The 20,361-nt window shown below is 42.4% G+C and overlaps 1 long non-coding RNA gene across 1 annotated transcript; it reads right to left on the reverse strand.

Moving 5' to 3' along the window:
- Positions 1-207: 207 nt before the first annotated feature.
- LOC309528902 lies at positions 208-5,383 on the reverse strand. Its single transcript, XR_014217973.1, has 2 exons — positions 5,320-5,383; positions 208-1,962 (listed from the first exon to the last, which is right to left on the reverse strand). It is a non-coding gene; the product is annotated as an uncharacterized lncRNA (long non-coding RNA).
- Between the last annotated feature and the right edge of the window lie 14,978 nt (positions 5,384-20,361).

Below are 20,361 nucleotides of genomic sequence, written 5' to 3' on the forward strand. Positions count from 1 at the left end.
GTACATTCAAATGTAAGATAAAATATATGCAAAGGGACTTGACAGGAAGTCAAAGTTGAAGAAAAGATTTTGGAAGATAAAAGGGGGGCATATTTACTTTCATTATTATCATTTTGTGTGGGGGGGGTGTCTGCACATATGTGTGTTGTTGTATGCAATGTTTGGGAGGAAATAAGATGGTAAATAATAAATAACAAACTAAATATCGATGTATGTAATTTTTATTTCTTAATTATATTTAGTGGTAGTATGGCTGTATTGTTTTTTGTAACATAAAATCATTCAATAAAAATTATTTTTTTAAAAAGTGCCTCTCTGTCCTTTAACTTTCAAAAAAAGTTAACCTTTGCACTGGGAAGGCAAGTAAGACAATTCCAGAAGGTTGAACATTGAAAATCTGCTCTGACTTCAAAAATATTTGATAAATCATCATAGAACAAATGCTGGAGAAAAAGAATATGTGCTGCTAAGACAGGGATGGCCAGCCTGCAACATTTCAGATGTTGTGGGAATCCCAGAAGTGTTCAGTGAAGAGCTTTGCAAGCAACCAGTCAGCTCATTGTCCAGTGCTTGGGATAGTCTGCACCGGGAGCTGTGCATATTTTATCTACAAAGAAAAACGGCACCAGTTTTTAAAGGAGCATCTTTATTATTATTTTTCTTGCTGAAGGCAATTGTTTGGATTCAAAGCATTATGGGAAGTGCTGTAAATGCATACTGTTTTCTCTGCAGAAGGGGGGACATTCCAATTTTAGAAGTAGTTGTGTTTGCCTCCATAAATTCTTCACTGTTAAGAGTGTTTTGCTTCCATTTCAGAAGGTCTACCTCTAACGGTCTGATTGTTGATTAAAGTGAGCCTCACTGAAGTTCTACTCTCAGACACAATCAGCAGATTGGACCTGAAAATACATATTCAGAGTCTGCTCTGATGGTGATCTCCTTTGATTTTGACAAGTGTTCATCATGTGACATCATTATGACACCCGGTCATGGACAGGTGTGCATTGTGCCTACCTGTCAAGGTTGCTCCATCAGGTGGGGGCAGATTAGGATCTGGGGAGCAGGCCCCCCTGTGGGTTACAGTGTAGATTCTTAATCATTTATCTTGCTAAACTCTGAGCCGTTCTCTTTATCCACATGGTAATTTTCTCGTAAGTGGCAGTTGATGCACATTATTAACTGTGTCTAAAAACTCTGGGTCATTCCGTTTCTAAGAAGTTGTTCGTGATCTTATGACGAGAATCGCCCTTGTCGTTAGATCCATAAATGATATATACTTTCTAAATATAATGTGCCTAATAACTATCTTTATCCAAAAATTTAGTTTCCTTAGGTCATTAGCAATATTTCGCTCAGCCTCTTCATCCATAGAGGTGACAGTTTCAGGTTCATTCATCATTGACTTGAAGACAGCTACCAGGCGACGTGTTGATGGCAATAGATAATTAGTTAGGTGTGGCTTATCGGGATATAAAGTTTCTTGTAGATATTCCAAGTATGCTCTAAACTCCAAAAGTCCACTTGCAAGATTTCTTAAACATGTTTCCTTATCAAATCTACGCGGGAAGCAGGGTTCTTTTACCGCGCTGGCTTCTGGAAGGATGAAATCTTTGAAACGAAACAAGTCCCAGTTCATGTCGCATGTGCCTAGTTCCTTACACATATCTTTAAACAGCCACACGGTTTTTAATTTGATCCAAACAGCCAGGTTGAAGAATTGTGGATCGCTGATTAATACTTCTGCATAAGCAGGTCCTGCCCTAGCCAAGAGCATGAGAATAGTGCAAATACTGCATCTAAGTAGAACACTCATTGTCTTCCCTTCAGGCTTCTCTCTCTCTCTCTCTCTCTCTCTCTCTCTCTCTCTCTCTCTCTCTCAACTTTGTAGACTGAGATCTTGATTGGCTGGATGTGGCAATTCCTTATGAGGCAATGATTTCAGTATGCACTCTTCAAGGACACCTGATATAAATCACATTGATAAAAATGTAACCGTGAGTAAAGAGCAGGATAAAAACAGCAACTATAACAGTTGCTATAGTATATATTTTTAATAGTATATATTTATACTATTAAATATATACTATATATTAATAGTATATATTATACTATAGTATAATATATACTATATATTATAATAGTATATATTATAGTATTTAATAGTATATATATTTATATATATATATTTAATATATATATATAGTATATATTTGCTTTCGTAGATTTTCACGGGTACAGGAATGCAGGTTTTGGTGTCTTCGGGTGTCTTCCCGTGTAAGAGTCGGGGTGTCTGGGCGACGTTTCGACGAGGTCTCACTCGTCATCTTCAGGCTGGTGCTTTCGGCTTCTTGTTACTGGAACAGAGCTCTGTTCCAGTAACAAGAAGCCGAAAGCACCAGCCTGAAGATGACGAGTGAGACCTCGTCGAAACGTCGCCCAGACACCCCGACTCTTACACGGGAAGACACCCGAAGACACCAAAACCTGCATAGTATATATTTACATATATATATTTAATATATATTAGGGACAATAAAAAAGGACATTGCCTGATTATCAAAACACCAACAAAGTTCATGCCACACAAGAGTCCAATGCAACTGTGGAAGCGAAAGGATTACTACCTACAGTTCCTGAAGCTCAATGTCCCAGAATGTATACAGAGCAAGACAAAGTCCCCTGTGATATTCCTGTAGAGAAGTTGGTAGATGTGAGCTAGATGAGATAACTGTTGGGTAGATTTGTAGCTAGCTGATCAAACCCAAACAGTGCTCATTAATGGTTCCTCATCACCCTGGAAAAAAGTGACAAGTGGAGGGCTGCAGGGTTCTGTCCTGGGCCCATTGTTGTGCATTGTTGTGATTTGGATGAAGGAATTTAGGGGACGAGAATCAAATTTGTTGATGACACCAAACCAAGAGGTGTACCTAATGCCGCAAAAGGCAAAATTGAGATTTCATATGACCGTAACAGATCGGAAAACTGGGCCCACGCTAACAACATGACTTTCAGTAGGGACAAATGTAAGGTTCTGTAATTAGGCAGGAAGAACCAGCTGCTCAAATAAAAGATGGGGGACACCTGGCTTACTAGCAGTAAATGTGAAAAGGATCTAGGGGTCTTAGCATACCGTAAGCTTAACATGGGTCAACTGTGTGATGCAGCAGCTTTTCTCGGCTGCATCTACAGAAATATAGTGTCCAGATCAAGGGAAGTAATAGTAGTATTCCCTTATGTCTTGGTCAGACCAAACCTGAAGTACAAAGTCCAGTTCTGGGCACCACAATTCAAGAAGGACACTGACAAACTGGAACGTGTCCAGAGGAGGGCAACCAAAGTGGTCAAAGGCCTGGAAACGATGCCTTATGAGGAACGGCTAAGGGAGCTGGGCATGTTTAGCCTGGAGAAGAGGAGGTTAAGGGGTGATATGATAGCCATGTTCAAATATATAAAAGGATGTCACATAGAGGAGGGAGAAAGGTTGTTTTCTGCTGCTCCAGAGAAGCGGACACGGAGCAATGGATCCAAACTACAAGAAAGAAGATTCCACCTAAACATTAGGAAGAACTTCCTGACAGTAAGAGCTATTTGACAGTGGAATTTGCTGCCAAGGAGTGTGGTGGAGTCTCCTTCTTTGGAGGTCTTTAAGCAGAGGCTTGACAACCATATGTCAGGAGTGCTCTGATGGTGTTTCCTGCTTGGCAGGGGGTTGGACTCGATGACCCTTGTGGTCTCTTCCAACTCTATGATTCTATGATTCTATGATTCTATGATTCTATTATTATTGGCTATCTTTCATAGGTATAAAAGTTAAACAACCAATATTATCTTGGAGCTTTTTGCTCAGAAGTCCCTGGTGGGCAACAATTGTGCTTAGGTTTAGCTAATTGCTATGCCACTGATTTTTCTACTAAGTTCTTGTTTGGTAAGACTTGGTAAAACTGTTAGTAACTAGACATATTTCACACTAAGCTCAGAAAGTCATTCCTCGTATCAGAACAGTTTTGTGTATCTGATTCTAGTTAAAATATACAGTTTGTGGAATACCCCTGCCTTCAGAGGCGGTTTTAAAGTAACACAACCAATTCAGCCCTTCTGGGTGCCAGCGTCCCCTGAGGGGGGGAGGCTGCAATCATGATGTAGAACAGTGTGTGATAGGTGGGGGAGAGACCAAATTTTAGCATTGCACAGGGCACTGAAATTTGAGGGCCTAAGTTCCCCTACTGCTCCCTTTTAGCTGTTCTTGTGCTAATGAGGCATCTGATGAAGACCTGCATTTTTAAAATGAGCTTAAAAATGTATATTTATAAATGTTTGTATCTCTCATTCTCTCATGCCAGGCATAAAGCAGCTGGCAGCTGTTCAAGGGCCCCACTGATTTATTGCAGGAGACGAGTATTTCAGGGTTGTAAAAGGAAATTACAGGCTAGTAGCAAAAGGTCACACTGACCATACAAATTACAGAATACAATCAAGCTGCAAAAACACAATTAAGAATTATTGTGCCTCCCATTAGGACTCAAGCCACATCTTCATAAGGTTAAAAGGGGCAAAAGCTAATAGAAGCAGCTGGCTGGGAAAACCGAAGAGGCTTCTCTCTGAAGTTGATTCTGGAAACTACTGTTTTTATTAAATTCCTTTTCTTTGAAAAGGCCTTTTCTTCTAAAAATCTATATATGTTATGTATGAAATATATTGGCTTAAATGTAATTATGCAAAGGATTTAGAAAGTAAGAAATGTTAGATTCTTATGTTAGATTTTTATTTCATAGATGGTGTGTGAGAAGGTGAACCCAAGATCTCTGTTTAAGATAAAATTAGAACAATTAGCCATCTGTTTTGCAGTGAACAGGGCAATAGGGCAATAGGGCAAAGATAATCTGATAATTAAGGTGCCTGGTCGAGGTAAATGTAAGATATATGGCTACTTGTTTGCCATTTATAGATAGAAGGAAATATAGCTCTTTGTCTACACTTTAAGTTCCAAAATTTAGCTTCACTGATGATCCTTGTATTGTGCAATGGGAGAAAAACCTCTCCCTATCCATTTCTGACCCATTGTATCTTACGAGTGCACATAGTGTGCAGCAAAGCACATAATATTAACACTGCAAGACCAATGAAGCTGAATTCAGTTCACTCAAAGCACTGGGACAACCAGCAACAAAGGATTCGGTATGATACCCATCTCTTCCTCCTCCTCTCTAAAAGGCTCTAGCAAGAAAGAGAAAAAGAAGAGGCTTGGGCAGAAGTCCTTTTCCCCTGCAAGGGAAACAATTCTTTCCTTGCAACTAATACAACCTGAGAGAGCATACTCACAATCCCCAAGTGGAAGACAAATACGTTTCAGGTGGTCATAATAGGTGTCTTCACCTTCACAAAGAGGAGATTGCAACCCTCTGTGGAGTTTCCTTTTTATATGCTACTTCATGCATTTAACTGTAGTATTTCATCCTACACACACACCTCCATTCTTCTTTTAACTGAATCCAGCTTTAATAATTTCAGGAACATTCCACTCCTGTGGGTTGTTCCTTGCCTTGTTGTTCCTTGTCACACCTCACTTCTTTGATAGCCTCTATCTCCCACCAATGTACCAGATCGTAGATACCATCCTCTTTCAACTTTATTTACCGTAAATTATCAGCTCTCATTAATTAGGTTTGATTTAAATTCTACTCTCACACCCACAACCAGCTTTCTATCTATATTTGGTACAGACAGATGTCCCCCACCCACCCACCCAAGGTGGTGCAGCTTTCAAAAATGGAAGCTTATGTCTGACCAAGAACAGAAGACATACCAGGGGCAGTGGGAAGCATGGATCAAAGATTCAGAATTAGGGTAGGTGATAAGGCACATAGCTATGATCTGTACTTGCCTCCAAGATATAGGCCAGAATGAACTTAAGACTGGACGTTGATCTTTGTGTGCTTAACATATCGGTTAAAAACAGAAATAGTCGCAAAATGACCACTGTAGGATGCCTGAGTGTTTACCGTTGCTGCGGGTGGCATAGACAATCACAAAATGGCGGCCCTTGGTGATGCGTTTGATAGTTCCACAATTTGCTGCCATGACAGTCATTTCCCTGAAGGCAAATTGGTGAGGATGTGTGTGAAGTAAATTACCTGAGAAACGGAATATATTACAAAGCTACAGTCATTTTCAGTCTGCTCATCACAATCACGATTTTAATGTCTGTTTGTTCTAAGTGTTTTAAAAGTGATGTTTTTATAGGAGGGGAGCTATGTTTTCTGGAGTGTTATTATTTATTCCCCCCCCCGACGTTGGCTTTAAGTTTTTTTAAAGTTTCAAATTACACACACACACACACACACACACCTTTGTCTGCTCCTTAAGATTTTATGGCATTAAATGTCTCTCCTAGGTTGTGATGGCTCAGGCCTAGCAGGAAAGTGTTTGCTCTGACTCCGCAGATGAAAGTTTATTTGTATATTTATGAACATATGTATATACCACTGTTCATATATTTTTAAGGAACATCAGGGCCGTTTACAACAATTATAGGTAACATCATACAATAAAACCATGAGAAAATGGTTAAAACAGAAATGAGCCTATTGTGTTGGGAAGATGTATTCTAAATTTCGTACCTAAATCTGACAGAAAACAAATGTTTTCAGTCGAAATAGAAGGTGCCTGCTGAATCTCTGTTGGCAGAGTTTCCCACAGTACTGGGTTGATGATGCAAAAGGCTCGTTCTCCTATTGCTGCCAAATACCCATCACCAACTTGGGGAATGACTCCTGACACTGCTGATGACAGTCTCAGGGACCAAACCATTTTATAAGCTTTCAGGCAGTCCTTGAAGTACTCTAGACCAACATCATTCAGGACTTTGTAGATTAAAACAAGGACCTTGAACCTGATTCACATTGGCAGCCAGTGCAGTTGTTTTAACAGGGGTATCACATGTTCTTGGGCAGATGCTCCCATCTGCGATGTGGCCTCCACATTCTGCGCAAGCTGGAGCTTCTGAATTAGGCCTGAGGGCAGCTCCACACTGAGCTCATTGCAGTAATGCAGCCTCAAGACTACCAGTGCATAGACAACAGTGGTCAGGCTAGATTTGTCCAGGAACAGCTGGTGTATGAGATGGAGCTGGTAGCAGGCACTCCCAGCCACAGAGAGCACTATGGCCTCTAATGACAAAGACATATCCAAGAGTACCTGTAAGCTACACACTTCAGAAGGAGAGCAACCCTATCCCAAACAAGGAACTTGCCTATCTCCCGAATAAGGGAGCCACTCACTCAGTAAGAGCAGCTCGAAAGGGAAACACTTGATGAGATGGACAAATGGGAGCATATATTATGACCTGTCACCATTCCTTCAGGAATTGCAGGGAAGAAAACATGCCTGCCCCTGTGTGCCATCTTGGGGTAGAATAGTGGGGTTGGCTGTAAAGCTGAAATGGGTTTTAAGGCAGGCTGCACTTTAGTGGTAGAGTACAATGTTTGTATGAGGGAAAGGTCCTAAGTTCGCCCTCTGTGTCTGCAGGTAGGGGTCAGATGAGACTCCCGTTTGAAAATCTGGAGAGTTGATACTAGTCCAAGTAAGACAATACTTGTAAGAAATGATAAAATTGCCTTTTCTCTCAAGGCTGCAGCTGCTGAAAACCTCAGGCACAATATTGCTTTCATTCACATAAAGATACAGGTAAAGGTAAAAAGTAAGGGACTCCTGGACGGTTAAGTCAGGTCACAGACGACTATGGGGTTGCGGCGCTCATCTCGTTTTCACACTGAGGGAGCCGGCATTTGTCCACAGGCAGGTTTCCAGGTCATGTAGCCAGCATGAGAAGACCACTTCTGGCAAGACAGGACACTGTGACGGAAGCCAGATTGTACGGAAATGCCATTTACCTTCCCACCGCAGTGGTTCCTATTTATCTACTTGCACTGACATGCTTTCAAAAGACTAGGTTGGCAGGAGTTGGGACAGAGCAATGGGAGTTCACCCTGTTGTGGGGATTCGAACCACCAGCCTTATGATCGGCAAGCCCACGACGCCACCCACGTCCCTATGATAAAGATACAAGGCTACAGTTACTAGGCAGCCTCAGACATAAATTTTGCTTTGTGTTTTAGCAACGGGAGCGGGTTCTGTGTCTCTGTGTCTGTATGTGTGTCTCTGTGTTTGTATGTGTGGAGAAAGAAAGAGGTCAGTTACAATGGACTCTTCCCTCCCCATCCCACTGAGTTCATATTCTGTTGCAACAGAGGGATCAGGTTTGGGACTGGCTTCTAAGAGGGTGGCTGTTGTGGTTCTGGAGAGTGGGAAATTCAAGGAGAAGGAAAGCTCTCATTTTGCTCTTTATTTCATTGGGGGGGGGATCTTGTGAAAATATACCAGCATTTTTCTGTTTGGGATCTTGCTTAATATACAGCACCCACCCTGCCGGAATATCTCCACGGCCTGGTCTAAATACTGAAGAGAATGTTGGCTTTTTCATGTTTTTGCGTGGCATAGTTCTTATGCTAGCAAAGTTTTGACAGAGAGCACATCTCCTGCAAATAAAAGTTGTATACTTCCTTGTACTTTCAGTGATTGTATAGAAATCTTTTACTTTTTTGTGTTTTAACTATTGTTTAAGTGTAGTATTATGCAGCCAGCTGTTTACTGGTAACAGTCCACCACAGGCTAGGCACTCCCAATTTAATTAACTTTTTAATCAGAGTAATTGGTTGTTTCTTTATTAAAACATTGATAAAATCCTGACCTGTACTGGTATTTATAACCTCTGTTCTTCACATTTAAGATGGTATGTGAGCTTTAAAAGAGCAAAGGGCTTGTTAACAACAAGAAAACATGATGTTTCTAGATTCGTAATGCTTTCGCTCTTGGCAATGTCGATAAAAATCAACTCATTCTGAATTTTTTTAATGGCTTCCATTATCTTTCACATGTTGTTGTTTAGTCGTTTAGTCATGCCAAAAATCTCAGAAACCTCATCAGGAGGGCTTTAAACTGACTAATGTGGGGGAGGGAGACAGTGCTCCTGAAGGTAGGAGTCTATCAATTGATGAAGATGATCATCCAAATGTCATAGACCAAATGGAGCAAACAGCATGCAGACCTAGTGGTGGGAGGAAAAAATCCTTAAATAAGAGACATGGGGGAATGATTAATGGACTTCAATGTCTGTACACTAATGCGCAAAGCATGGGAAATAAACAAGATGAGCTTGAGCTCTTGGTACAGCAAACTAAATATGACATAATAGGCATCACTGAAACCTGGTGGGATAAGTCCCACAATTGGAATGTAATAATGGAGGGATACAATCTATTTCAGAGAAACAGACCAGACAAGAAAGGAGGAGGAGTGGCGTTATATGTCAGGGATGTGTATACGTGTGAAGAGATCCAAGATTTAGAACCTCAAAGCCAGAGTGAGAGCATTTGGGTCAAAATTATGGGAGAAAAGAATAACAGTGACCTCATTGTGGGAGTTTACTATAGATCCCCAAGCCAAACGGAGGACATAGATGATGCCTTCCTGGAACAGATGGCCAAGCATGCAAAAGGAAGGGAGATAGTAGTAATGGGGGACTTCAATTACCCGGATATTTGTTGGATGTCAAACTCAGCCAAGAGCATAAGGTCAAACAGATTCCTCACTGGCCTTGCAGACAACTTCATTGTCCAGAAAGTGGGAGAAGCAACAAGAGGAACAGCCATTTTAGATCTGGTCCTAACCAATGTTGATGACCTGGTTAGTGGGGTAGAAGTGGAAGGATCATTAGGCGTGAGTGATCATGCTCTTCTGAAGTTTACTGTACAAAGGAAAGGAGCAGCCAAGCATACTAGGACTCAATTTCTTGACTTTAAGAAAGCAGACTTCATAAAACTTAGGGAAGTGCTGGGTGAGATCCCATGGACAGTAATACTAAAAGGAAAGGGAGTTCATGATGGCTGGGAGTTTGTTAAGAGGGGATAGTAAAAGCACAACTTCAGGCAATACCAATGAGACAGAAACATGGAAGGTGCCTAAAGAAGCCAGGGTGGCTATTAAGAGAACTTTTAACTGAGTTAAGATTAAAAAAGGATGTGTACAAAAAATGGAAAACGGGGGAACCACCAAAGAGGAATTCAAACAAATAGCCAGCACATGTAGACACAAAGTCAGAAAAGCTAAAGCACAGAATGAACTCAGGGTTGCTAGAGAGCTTAAAAGCAACAAAAAATGCTTTTATGGGTATGTCCGTAGCAAAAGGAAGAACAAAGAAACAGTGGGGTCACTCAGAGGAGAAGATGGTGAAATGCAAACAGGGGACACAGAAAGGGCTGAACTCCTCAATGCCTTCTTTGCCTCAGTCTTCTCCGATAAAGAAAACAATGCCCGACCTGAAGAATTTGGAGCAAATGATTCAGCCAAGGAAACACAGCCCAGAATAACTAAGGAGATAGTACAAGAATACTTGGCTAGTTTAGATGTATTCAAGTCTCCAGGGCCAGACGAACTGCATCCAAGAGTATTAAAAGAACTGGCAGATGTGATCTCAGAACCACTGGCAGTCATCTTTGAGAATTCCTGGAGAACAGGCGAAGTCCTGGCAGACTGGAGGAGGGCAAATGTTGTCCTATTTTCAAAAAGGGGAAAAGAGAGGACCCAAATAATTACTGCCCAGTCAGTCTGACATCAATACCAGGGAAGATTCTGGAGCAGATCATTAAGCAAACAGTCTGTGAGCACCTAGAAAGGAATGCTGTGATGACCAATAGTCAGCATGGATTTCTGAAAAATAAGTCATGTCAGACTAACCTGATCTCGTTTTTTGACAGAATTACAAGCCTGGTAGATGAAGGGAACGCAGTGGATGTAGCCTACCTTGTTTTCAGCAAGGCATTTGACAAGGTGCCCCATGATATTCTTGTAAAGAAGCTGGTAAAATGTGGTCTTGACTATGCTACCACTCAGTGGATTTGTAACTGGCTGACTGACCGAACCCAAAGGGTGCTCATCAATGGTTCCTCTTCATCCTGGAGAAGAGTGACTAGTGGGGTGCCACAGGGTTCTGTCTTGGGCCCGGTCTTATTCAACATCTTTATCAACGACTTGGATGATGGACTCAAGGGCATCCTGATCAAATTTGCAGATGACACCAAACTGGGAGGGGTGGCTAACACCCCAGAGGACAGGATCACACTTCAAAACGACCTTGACAGATTAGAGAACTGGGCAAAAACAAACAAGATGAATTTTAACAGGGAGAAATGTAAAGTATTGCACTTGGGCAAAAAAAATGAGAGGCACAAATACAAGATGGGGGACACCTGGCTTCAGAGCAGTACATGAGAAAAGGATCTAGGAGTCTTGGTTGACCACAAACTTGACATGAGCCAACAGTGTGACGCGACAGCTAAAAAAGCCAATGCAATTCTGGGCTGCATCAATAGGAGTATAGCATCTAGATCAAGGGAAGTAATAGTGCCACTGTATTCTGCTCAGGTCAGACCTCACCTGGAGTACTGTGCAGCGGCGTAGCGTGAGTTCTCAGCACCCGGGGCAACGCAAGTAATTTGCGCCCCCTAACCCGGGGCAAGGCAAGTAATTTGCGCCCCCCCTAACCCGCGAGTTGCCGCTGGCGCTCCCGCCCAAACGACGCCGCTTGCCCGGAGGAGGAGGGGGGCAGAGAGGCGAGGAAAATGCAACTGCGCAGCAGCTGCAGCAGCACCGGCGGAGGCGGGGCTGTGAAGAGGGGCTGCCTGGCGCATCCTCCGCGGCGAGCGCTGAGAGCCGCTGCCTGCCGAGCGCCTTCAGTCCGGACGCGCGCACAGCTCGGCGGTTCCGCGAGACATGCGGCTCCGCTACAGCCTGCGCCTGAGGCTCTTCGGCGACTCCTGAGGCAGCGAGCGCGCCCCCCCCAGATGTTGCGCCTGGTGCGGCCGGCACCCTGGCACCCCCCACGCTACGCCACTGGTACTGTGTCCAGTTCTGGGCACCACAGTTTCAGAAGGACACTGACAAACTGGAACGTGTCCAGAGAAGGGCAACCAAAATGGTCAAAGGTCTGGAAACGATGCCTTATGAGGAACGGCTAAGGGAGCTGGGCATGTTTAGCCTGGAGAAGAGGAGGTTAAGGGGTGATATGATAGCCATGTTCAAATATATAAAAGGATGTCATATAGAGGAGGGAGAAAGGTTGTTTTCTGCTGCTCCAGAGAAGTGGACACGGAGCAATGGATCCAAACTACAAGAAAGAAGATTCCACCTAAACATTAGGAAGAACTTCCTGACAGTAAGAGCTGTTTGACAGTGGAATTTGCTGCCAAGGAGTGTGGTGGAGTCTCCTACTTTGGAGGTCTTTAAGCAGAGGCTTGACAACCATATGTCAGGAGTGCTCTGCTGGTGTTTCCTGCTTGGCAGGGGGTTGGACTCAATGGCCCTTGTGGTCTATTCCAACTCTATGATTCTATGCTGGTAGCTTCGAGAACACTGTCCAACCATCTCGTCCTCTTTCATCCCCTTCTCCTTGTGCCCTCAATCTTTCCCAACATCAAGTTCTTTTCCAGGGAGTCTTCTCTTCTCATGAGGTGGCCAAAGTATTGGAGCCTCAGCTTCACAATCTATCGTTCCAGTGAGGACTCAAGAGCTGTTATTGAAGAATTAGATGTTGGCTTCATCTATTACTAAGGCCTTGCAATCATGACACCTTACTCAAGGCAGTCCTCCTCAGCCTGGTGCAACGCAGGTATTTTGGATGGCAGCTCCCATCATTCTTGACTCTTGGCAATACTGGTTGGAGTTGATGGAACCTGGAGTCCACAAACACCTGGAAGCCCCCAAATTAGGATAGATGAACATGCAAGATTCTTTTTTTCTGGTCATAAGAACCAGGCAGAGGGCCTTCTCGGCAGTAGTGCATGCCCTATGGAATGCCCTACCATCAGTTGTCAAGGAAATGAACAACTATCTGACTTTTAGAAGTCCTGTATTGGGAAGTTTTTGATGTTTTATTATGTTTTACTTTGTTTTGGAAGTCGCCCAGAATGTCTGAGTAAACCAGCCAGCCAGATGAGTGGGGTATAAATAATAAATTCTCCTCCTCCTCCTCCTCCTCCTCCTCCTCCTCCTCCTCCTCCTCCTATTTTTGTCTACATTTCCCTGTAATCTATGAATTTTTGGAACACATTATTTGGTTCAATGGAAGCATCAAATGTCCCAAATAAGCAATCTAACACTATTATCCTATGAAAATCTGGAGGCTAGAGACAGATAAAAATGTATTTAATGTATTTTTGACCTTCTGTTGTAAGCTGCCCAGAGTGGCTGGGGAAACTCAGCCAGATAGGTGGAGTAGAAATTAATAATAATAATAATAATAATAATAATAATAATAATAGTTACTTCAGATTCCCACAAGGGATTCTCTCCATAATGAGCAAGACTTATTCAGGGAATGTGATAAGCCTCAATGTTGCTTCACCTTGGGAACCATGAGTTTGTGTATGTGATCACTTCCGGAAGCAGAACGAGTTAGGCACCTGTGGGGAAATGACTGTGTTACCACACAGAATTACACAGCAGATCCTAAGTTCACAGAAGGAAATGGCGAGAAAACTATATATAAAAAAGGGGGGGTTCAGGTTCAGTCCCCAGTGTCTCTCCAGGTAGGAAAAGCTGGACAGTTATTACCAGTCAAAGTAGACAATACCAAAATAGACAGAAGAAAGCATTGTTTTGAGATATGTATAAGGAAGAGCCATATGTTCATATGTTGCCTCATTTCCAGGCCCTGTCTAGGAAAATTTGGAACTATAGGAGAATATATAGTTTCAAGGTTACAGAATAATAGAATCACAGATTTATAGAGTAAAGAGTCATCTAGTCCAACCCTTTGCAATGTAGGAATCTCTCACCCAATGTGAGGCTCAAACCCACGGCCCCAAGATTAAAGGGTTACATCCAAGGACTAAGTGTCTGTTGACCCAGCTGGTTTTGCTCTGCCGGCCCCTTCCTCCTGACACATTATCCTTTTGAGCCATTAGAAGAGCTGATTTTATGTTGAATTGTCTTTCTCTTCTGTCCATTAAAAACCATGCATTTCATCATCTAGACTCTTGAAGTCTTGTCTGCCTGTTTTGAAGAAGGTAGTTTGTGGGGGAGATCTTTCTGAGCACATCTGTGTGTGGGGTGTGTGTGTAAAGAAGTCAAATTGATGCAAAAATGCAGAGGACCAGACTGAAGACTGGAAAAACGAGGAACCGATATAGACAGATTTGCCTGACCCTCAGCAGATGGCAGCTGCAGTCTCAAACATTTTGAAGGTATCATGAAAAATATCTAATAATAATAATAATAATAATAATCTATTTTTAAGACTTCTGACATGGGTTGCCATGTGCCTTGATTTTCCTGGATATTCCAGTGATTTTCAGCCAGACAATGCTTCCGGCTGCTGTATTCTGGCCATGTCCAGGGAATTCTGAATGTAGGGCTACCCTATAGCTGCTACAGAGAATGCCAGGCATCTTAGAAGTAAAAAGCTAAGAGCAGTTTATATGGGAACTGAATAAATTTGGACATATTTGCCTGACCCTCAGCAGATAGCAGCTGTAGTCTCAAACATTTTGAAGGTATCATGCAAAATCTCAAATAATAACAAGAATAAAATGATGAGGTATGGTAGAAGTAAACAACTAAGAGCAGTTTATATGGGAACTAAATAAATTCGGACAGATCTAGGAGGGGGTCTTTGAATTTATTTATTGTATAAAATTCATATACTGCTTGATTGTAGAAAACCTCAAAGCAGCCAACTGTCGTGCGACTCCATTACCTGAAGGTAGAGAAGCAAAACATATTCTCAGCTCCTCGTTACTGAAAACAGAGGGAGCAAGGACAATGACATAAATGTATTTACTGTTCTCAATGTCATGCGACATGAATGGGCGACATGATGCCTGACTTCCCTGTCGCAAGCTAGGCATGAGAAGCAGGTTCAAAATCCTAACTCAGCCATGTGGTTAACTGGGCAATATTTGAGCTACATTTACTCAAAAGCAGATGGTGGCAGCAGTCATGAAAAGATGCCTGCTTCTTGGGAGAAAAGCAATGACAAACCTAGACAGCATCTTAAAAAGCATAGACATCACATTGCCGACAAAGGTCTGTATAGTTAAAGCTGTGATGTATGGAAGTGAGAGCTGGGCCATAAAGAAGGCTGATTGCCAAAGAATTGATGCTTTTGAATTATGGTGCTGGAGGAGACTCATGAGAGTCCCATAGACTGCAAGAAGTCCAAACCTATCTATTCTGAAGGAAATCAGCCCTGAGTGCTCACTGGAAGGACAGATCCTGAAGCTGAAGCTCCAATACTTTGGCCACCTCATGAGAAGAGAAGACTCCCTGGAAAAGACCCTGATGTTGGGTAAGACTGAGCGCACAAACAGAAGGGGACGACAGAGGATGAGATGGTTGGTCATTGTTCTTGAAGCTACAAACATGAGTTTGACCAAACTGCGGGAGGCAATGGAAGACAGGAGTGCCTGGTGTGCTCTGGTCCATGGGGTCACGAAGAGTCAGACATGACTAAAGGACTAAACAACAACAACAGCCCAACACCCTGTGGCCAAGTTGAATTATGTGCTTCAGGACTTGATTTAAGGCCCTGCCCATAGATGGCAATCTGTAAACATCCCATGAGGAAGTCAATACTAATAGACCATGACATTCAGGATAAGGTCTGAGAGATAAGGTGTTCTTTTCAATGTCTGCATATATATGTGTTTGTGTGTGTGTTTGTGTATTCAAGCATGTTGTTCCTGATCAGTTGAAGGCATTTTGGGAGGAAGCCCATTTACTAGATTTTTACCCATTTGGAATAAAACCCATTTGGCCTAAAGAGGTTCAGAAGGAGGCTGCAAGGGCTGGTGCTCTGGGGCCCAAAGGTGAGGCACACCTGTAGACACGGTCTGAGGGGCCACTAGCCACCAAAGAGCCTCCATCTTCCCAGCATTCAAGTACAGTTTATTCACTCTCATGTAGCCCTCTGTTGCATTCAGACACAAATTGAGAGCCTTCACAGCTCCTCCTGGTTCAAGTGCTGCGGAGAATTAGAACTGTGTGTCATCAGCTTACTGGTAAGGGCAGCTAATGCTGTGGGAGATGGAATCAGAATTCAGAATGACCATATCAGATTTTAGAACAAAAAAATCCAAGCTAAAAAAATGAATTTCACTAGGGACCAATGTAAGGTTCTGCACTTAGGCAGGAAGAACCAGGTGCACACATATAAGATGGGGGACATCTGGCTTGTTAGCAGTAGATGTAAAAAGGATCTAGGGGTCTTGGTGGACCACAAGCTTAGCATGACTCAACAGATTGATGCAGCAGCAGAAAAGGCCAATGCTATTCCAGGCTGCATCAATGCAATACAATTTGTTGTTGTTTAGTCATGTCTGACTCTTCGTGACCCCATGGACCAGTGCACGCCAGGCACTCCTGTCTTCCACTGGCTCCCACAATTTGGTCAAACTCATGTTAGTGGCTTCGAGAACACTGTCCAACCATCTCATCCTCTGTCACCCTGTTCTCCTTGTGCCCCCATCTTTCCCAACATCAGAGTCTTTTCCAGGGAGTCTTCTCTTCTCATGAGGTGGCCAGAGTATTGGAGCCTCAGCTTCAGGATCTGTCCTTCCAGTGAGCACTCAGGGCTGATTTCCTTAAAAATGGATAGCTTTGATCTTCTTGCAGTCCATTGGACTCTCCAGCACCATAATTCAAAAGCATCAATTCTTTGGCGATCAGCCTTCTTTATGGTCCAGCTCTCACTTCCATACATCACTCCTGAGAAGGATGTTGACAAGCTCGAACATGTTCAGAGTGGTCTACCAAGGGAGGGCAACCAAGATGATCAAGGGTATGGAAGGAGTTGGGTCTGTTTGAATGAGTTGGGTACGTTTAGCCTAGAAAAGAGGAGATTGAGAAGAGATATGATAGCCATCTTCAAAAATCTTAAGGGCTGTCACATGGAAGAGAGAACAAGCTTGTTTTCTCCTTCTCTAGAGGGCAGGACTCGAACCAATGGCTTCAAGTTACAAGAAAGGAGATTCCGACTAAAAATATGGAAAAACTTTCTGACAGTAAGAGCTGTTCAACAGTGAAACAATCTCCCTCAGGAGGTTGTGGACTCTCCTTCCTTGGAATTTTTAAAGCAGTGGTTGGGTGCTTTAGTTGAGATTCCTGCATTGCAGGGGGTTGGACTAGATGACCCTCAGGGTTACCTTCCAACTCTGCAATTCTATGATTCTATCATCCTTCTTAAATTATGGTGCCCAGAACTGGACACAATACACCAAGTGTGGTCTCACTAAGGCATAACAGAGCAGTATTACTCCTTCCCTGTGATCTGGACACTATACTTCTGCAGATACAGCCTAGAATAGCACTATCTTGGTTTTTTGCTGCTGCATCACACTTTTGACTCATGTTTAGCTTGTGGTCCACCAAGACCCCTAGATCCTTTTCACATGTGCTGCTAGTAAACCAGGTGTCCCCCATTGTTAATAATAGGAATTAGAGAACTGCTTTGGGGGTTTTTTGTGTGGAAAGGAAAAGAAGTGAACTTGAAATGTATGGGTGTAAAACACTCAGATGTCCTATTAGAATGAATGTTTTGAATGATTTCTTTTATGTAAATGACAGGTGGAAAACCAGAAGTCCTGTCTTCCTTCCTTCCTTCCTTCCTTCCTTCCTTCCTTCCTTCCTTTCTTTCCATTGCTGGCCTCTGTTTTGGATTAACATGAAGGTGGTAAAGGGATGGAAGGAAAGCTTCTGGGTGCATTTTCTTTTCTTTTTATAAAAAAAGAAGATATTTATTAAAGGTTTAAAAATAGCAGAAAAAAGAAGAAAGGAAAACAACAAGAAATTTAACAAGACATACATTACAATACATTAAAAAAAACATAAAAACCAATACAACAATACAGCAAAAAAAGAAAAGAAAAGAATAACATTAAAACACACATCCAATATTCCATATCTTTATCTTTCATTTACTTGTTTCATCGACCTCCTCACACCTCCCTTTTCGTATTCTAGTTTAATTAATTGTTTCAGCAAATTCTTTCCATCTTTCTCATTTTTTGTTGAATAATTTATCTTAACGGTCTAACCTATTAATTAACTCAGCAAATCCTTTCCATCTTTCACTATAATCTGTCATTCAATTTACCTTAATTTATTTTAACCTTATCTTACCATAAAATACCTTAAAACCTAAAACTTAATACTTATTTATACATAACTCCTTATATCATTTCTACTAAAGCCAAATAGTTTCATTCCAACATTTTTCCTAATACTCATTAATTTTACACTAATTCTCAAAATAAATTTTTAAGAACTTTCTTCCAATCTTCATCCAACGTCTCTTCTTCCTGGTCTCGGGTTATGTCAGTCCTTACTGTCCATTCCATCTAGTCCATCAACCTGGTGATCTTACGTCCGAGGCTCTTAAGTCTTTTCCATGTCCCTTCTGCAGATCTTCTTCTTGTTTACACCTGCACTTTACCTTGTCTTTTGTTGATCTTTTTCTTAATTTCTTTCCTTTCTCATTGAGGAGTAGGTCTCGGGGAGACTCCAACCCAAGAATATCTCCGTCTTCCCTCAACAGATCAGCCCATTCTCCACAGTCAGCACTGTAGTCCAGAAAGTATTTAAAAGCATGTTTCAAAGTCCCTCCAAAGTTAAGAGCCCCCACAACTCCAGCCCCCCCGGCCCAAAACCAAATCCCAAAAACCAAAACGTCCCTGCCTAGGGGGATCCATCCAACTTCCCATCTCCCAACCAAACGATACTCCCTCTCTCCATATCTGACTTTCTCCAGATTCAGTCTTCAAAAACAGCAGCTTATGCTCCTGCAGGGCCTCGGGTCTCTCCATTTGTGTTACTTGAGGTTCAACAGCAACCTCCTCCATTATCTTCTGCACTTGCACTTGCCCTGTCAAAACAGATTCCTGGGTTGGTTCCTGAATGGTTTCTATATGAGTATTCACTGTTTGTCCAAAGTTTTTGACTGCAACAGTCATCAAATCCATCTTCTCATGCAGCTGCTCCAACAAAGCACTTGTCTTGCAAAAAGCAAGCACCAAAACTTCTTCTAAACACATTTTTATCCAAGGTCAGAGTCTGGTCTCACGATTCTTAATCTCCACAGCTGTGAAATCCCCAGATCGACTCCAGCAACAGTTTAACAAGCTCCCTCTCGAGGAGACAATTTCTATTTGTATCCATCTTTTGAAAGCAGGTCCAGCAAAAGAAAATTACTTTCATTTTCAAAATATTTTGTTTCTTTTGAATGCAAAAGGCAACATTGGAATCAATTTGTTTCTCTTTTTTAACTATCTGTCAAAAGACGTTCCATTCACAGTCAATGAACTTCCCCAAAAGTTTCTGTCTCTGACACCCCGTTCCCAGGTTTGAGATCGTGGAAATTTATCTTTCTTTACTCTCTCTCCTGCAGGCTTGAACAATCTAAAACCCCCCCCCTCCTTTTCTCCTGCTTCCAAGAGGGGTTTTGGCGGTTATAACTGAAGGAAATTTAGTCCTTTATATACGACTTTCTGAACTTTAGCTTGCAAAATTTTTGCTTCAGTCTATTTACAAAAGCGGAAGGTGGACTTCCTGTTTAGAACCTTCCCGCTTCAGTGCCAAATTAAAATGTTTCGTAATCCAATTTTCCGTTCTACTCACGGGTACTTGTTTAGAGTCCAATTGTCCACAGGAAAAAGTCAGCGCTCTCCAGCAACGGCTGTGCGGCTTCACTCCGTAAAAGTAGCGGTCGATTCAAAACACAGCGCCGCTCACCCCACGTCACTTCGGATCCCCGAAAAAGGGTTTCCCTGCGAGTAGGGGAGGCGCTTTTGGTGTCAGCCGAATCCCACGTTCCCAGGCTTCCTCCGCCTGGGATTTTTAAAGGGTCTCCGCCTTCGCCGCGGCGGCAAGACCTGATTTTCACGGAGCGGGTTCCTCTCGGTCAGAGGAACTCCGCCATTGCCGATGGCGCTAACCCAGAAGTCTCGCACCTGGGTGCATTTTCTTTTCTCTCTTTTTTCGTTTTGGTTTTTATCTAGATTAGTTCATTTTATTGTATTGTATTACAAAAAAGTTTTAATAAAAGCTTATTCAAATAAATAAATTAAGTAGTCCTGCCCTTACAGTGTCCATTTTTTTGCTATTTCTGTTTTGTTTTTACACATCAGAGTAATGGACAAAAGGATCCATGTACCTTCTTGCGTTCCTTATGGACTACACTTTGGAGGCCCTTACAAAAACCTACATTTTATTCAGCGCTTTCCACTTTCCCTCCCCTGCCCTTTGTTTTTGGTC

The sequence above is a fragment of the Podarcis vaucheri genome (genome assembly GCF_965113315.1).
Source record: "Podarcis vaucheri genome assembly, chromosome: 3".
In the NCBI taxonomy this organism is placed as follows: Eukaryota; Metazoa; Chordata; class Lepidosauria; order Squamata; family Lacertidae; genus Podarcis; species Podarcis vaucheri.